Source organism: Suncus etruscus, chromosome 17 (genome assembly GCF_024139225.1).
Source record: "Suncus etruscus isolate mSunEtr1 chromosome 17, mSunEtr1.pri.cur, whole genome shotgun sequence".
Lineage (NCBI taxonomy): Eukaryota > Metazoa > Chordata > Mammalia > Eulipotyphla > Soricidae > Suncus > Suncus etruscus.
Window position 1 is genome coordinate 72768940 of NC_064864.1, and position 4270 is coordinate 72773209.

Here is a 4270-nt window from a genome sequence, read left to right on the forward strand (position 1 = left end):
GACTTCCCACACCTCCTAGCTTTGTGTACGGTCAGGGCTGGCATTGCACGTGATACAGGACCTGGCTGGCATGGCCGTGCTCTCACCACTCTGCCACCTCCTGGTGCCCGGGAGACCGAGCAGCTGGTGTCTCCCCAGTGACATTCCTGCCTTGAGTCTCCCAGAAACCAGGCCCCGGGGATGGGTGGGTCGGGAGGAGATTTGGGTGCACATTTATCCCAGAGGGCCGGGCCAGGCCTGGGTGCTGGGACCATTGGACTCCCAGACGTTGTCCCCAGGCCCAGGGCATTGGCCACCTTCACCAGGCCCAGAGGGCATCAGCATGGGAGGGAACCCTGCTCAGATGAAGGGAGAGAACATCTGCTTCTGGGTCCCTGGAACTTTCTGGAAGCCCACCTGTAGGTGTGGATGGGGGAATGAGGGAAAGAGGGAAGGAGGAGGTGGAAGAGAAAGAGATGGGAAAGAGAGGGAGGAAGAGCAAAAGGAGGCTGGGAAAGTAGAAAGGAAGTTGAGAGAAAAGAGGCGAGAGGAGGAGAGGGTAAGAGTTCCCTGGGCTGGAAGAGAGGGTGGAGGAGGAGGAGGAAGAAGAGAAGAGGAGAAAGCACAGAAATAGGAGAGGGAGCACTTAGGGGAGAAAGGAGGAGGGGAGGAATGTTTGGGAAAGGAGGAAGAACAGGAGGGAAGAGCTTCCCTAGAGAAATGGCTGTGACTGTCCAGGCCCAATTCTACTCATCTGCACTGTGAGGGAAGGTGTCCCCAACCCCATCCATCCCTTCATCAGTGTCCACTTTCCAACCACCAATGTCCCCATTTCCCTCCTACCTTCCAGCCTGCCGCTATGGCAGACACTTCTTCTTTTTTTTTTTTTCTAAATATATGGAAAACTTGGCAAATTTGCATCATCCTTGGCAGGGGACTTGCTAGTCTTCTCTGTATGGAACAGTTTTAGTAAACAGTTTTAGTCAATCACTGCTAGTTTCTTCATTCCCAGCTTTAGAAAGATATGGAAATTCCTGCCAAATTAACTTTTCAGAGGCTAAAACAAACTGAAATATCAAAGAATTATATATATATATATATATATATATATATATATATATATATATATATATATATATATATATATATATATATAAGTATCTGGGGCCAGAGAGATAGCATGGAGGTAAGGCATTTGCTTTACATGCAGAAGGATGGTGCTTCGATCCCATATGGTCCCCCCGTGCCTGCCAGGGGCAATTTCTGAGCATAGAGCCAGGAGTAACCCCTGAGTGCTGCTAGGTGTAACCCAGAAACAAAACAAAAAAATAAAATAAAAAAGGAAATATATATAAGTATCATGCATTATAGCCATAGAACACCTATTGCTTATGACTATGGTAAAATTCTAGAGAAAATTCCAATATTATGTAGCAAAACTAGGAACAAAAGAGAATGCTGATGAAATGGGTATATTCTAGTCAAGCCCAAGGGACTCCTCAGTCTAATTCATGTCATCAAAAATGGAGACAAAAAAAAAAAAATGGAGACAAGCCGGAGGGCTAATGTAAGAGCTGCTGAGTAGGTTCAAATGCAGCCTCTACTTCTCAATCAAAGTCTAAACTGCTATTAAAAAATATAACAAAAACCTTTCAAGAGCCAGAGCGTAACAACAGAACATAACAGTTAGTCTAACATGATGACAACTGGGGTTCTATCCCTGGCATCCTATATGATCCCCATGCCTGCCAGGAGTGATTTCTGAGTACAGCCAGAAGTAACCCCTGAGCACCACCGATGAGGTTCCAAAACAAAAACAACAAAAAACCTTCTCAAAGACCAATCTCGAGAGCCAGGAGGTAGCTGAGCACAGGACAAGCACTTTGCATGTGTGAGATTCTAGATTGATTCTGGGAACCAGGGAGAGAGGAGCATCTTGGGCCACCACCACCCCCATGGGACCAGAAGTACCAGGGACTGGTATCTGGGATGCTAATAGGTACTGGGGAAGGTTTTCGAAGGTGCAATCATAAATGTAATGAATGACAGAAAGAAAAATGACAGTCCTCGCACTGGGGATTCATTGCAGGCCTGGAACCACAGCAACAAATCAATCCAAAAATCAATCAGACAGTAGGGCCTGGAGGCCAGTCAGAACTAAGTATAGAAAAGCCAGTACCATTCCTCCCCTTGGGCAAAAGGGCCCAGTGGGTAAAGAAGGTCAGCACAGCCTTGGTGCAGGGTCTGTGGCCTGCTGGTCCAGGACAGTGCCTTAGAAGTGTGAAGGACATTGTCCTCAGTTCACGGGGACAGTTAAGTAACCTTCATGTTTCCACATGTAAAGGCTCAAGAGCCCAGCCTGGCCTGCTGAAAGGGGGGTGGAGATAGGGACACCTCAGTTCTAGTGCCCCTGCACTGTGGCCCCAGGGGTGGTAGAGAAGGGCCTGAGCCAAGGCATCTCCACAGCAACGGCCCATGATGGGGAAAAATGGTCCAAAGAGCGAACTGTGACTAGCAGGGCCACTCCTCAGGGGTTGTGAGACAAGCATCTTCTGCCTGGGTCTACAAACTAGATGGGGAAGTGGGTATAGTGGCATATATACAAGTGGTGTAGGGATCAACACACAAAGGTACTGAGATTCATGTACACAGAGGTATAGAGGTATAGGGATCCAATGTATACAGCAGTGTAATTTATGTACACAGCGGTACCAGCTGCTGATTCATTTTCGGCTGTGGCACTCAGACACCCTCCCTGCTGCTCCCAAATTTTCCATGGTCCTACACACAGTTGAGACCCCCAGCTCTAGAAGTAATTGTACAACCTCAGATGGGTTCATAGTCGCTGTGGTTCTGCAAGCAGGTGGCTTGATCCCCATCATCCCCCAGGTGTCCCTCATTTCTGGTAGGGGACATTAAGGTCTCTCCTTCATGTCTTCTTTGGGCCTTGTCATGCTGGCAACAGGTCACCCTGGTGATGGGAGCTAAGGCCAGGCACAGGAGGGTGGGTACCTAATCTCCAAGGTCACCCACACCATGCTCGTGCTACTATGGAGAGATGTGGGAGGCCACAGGGGTCTCCGACCCCACCTGAGAGGGCCCCATGATAGAGGAAGGCAGAGGAGAGGCGCAAAGGGAGTGTCATTCTGTCTTAGGTGTGGCCAGACTCAGGTAGGTGGAGGGAGCTCCACCCCAGCCTTGAACACATGCATAGAGACTCAGCCCCTCAGCCTGCAGTGCTGAGGGAAGCAGAGCCGGCCAAGCCTGTGGTCCTGCTCCGCTCAGTATGGCAGGGAGTAGGGGAATGCAGGTGCTTGGGTGGGGCAGCACCTTCTCCCTTGGAGTCACCTCAGAAACCATGACAAAGCTTTTGGATTCTGTCACAGCATTAACATACTAGGAATAGGAATATTTCTAAAGGAAAAGACCTGGTAGGAGGTTCATATCCTTAGCGTGGGTAGCTGCTCAAAAATTCCTGAGAATGGGGCTGGAGAGATAGCATGGAGGTAGGGCATTTGCCTTACATGCAGAAGGACAGTGGTTTGAATCCCAGTATTCCATATGGTCCCTGAGCCTGCTAGGAGCGATTTCTGAGTGTAGAGCCAGGAGTAACCCCTGAGTGCTGCCAGGTGTGACCCAAAACCAAAAAACAAAACAAAAATTCTGAGGAATGGGGCCGGAGCCATGGTGCAAGAAGTAAGTCGTCTGCCTCATGCATGCTAGCCTAGGAAGAAGCACGGTTCGATTCCCCGGTGTTCCAGATCGTCCCTCAAGCCAGGAGTGATTTCTGAGCGCATAGCCAGAAATAACCCCTGAGCGTCACCAGTTGTGGCTCAAAAAACAAACAAACAAACAAAAATTCCCGAGGAAATATTATCAGCATGCCCACTGAGAAGTCTTTTCCCTCAAGTGTGGATGGCTGGAAGATTCCTGAGAAATCTCTCATCAATAGGCCTGCTGAGTCTTCCCTCTCAGTGTAGATAATTAAATTAGATGACTGTTAATGAAACTGGCATTCTGCCTTCTTTACTAGCAATGTTTAATTGATACATACATACATACATACATATATGTGTGTGTGTATATATATATACATATATATATATACTCCCTTTTGCTGTGTATATAATAAGACCTTTCTCATCCTAAAATAAGGATTTTTTACAGGCAATATAGCCTTGATTAATTTTTTTTGTTTTGTTTTTTGGGCCACACCCAGAGGTGCTCAGGGGTTACTCCTGGCTGTCTACTCAGAAATAGCTCCTGGCAGGCACGGGGGATCATATGGGAC

At 48.0% G+C, this 4270-nt stretch overlaps 1 pseudogene; it reads right to left on the reverse strand.

Annotated features, from left to right (window-relative positions):
* Positions 1-870: 870 nt before the first annotated feature.
* Positions 871-969, reverse strand: LOC125995512 (uncharacterized; annotated as a pseudogene).
* Between the last annotated feature and the right edge of the window lie 3301 nt (positions 970-4270).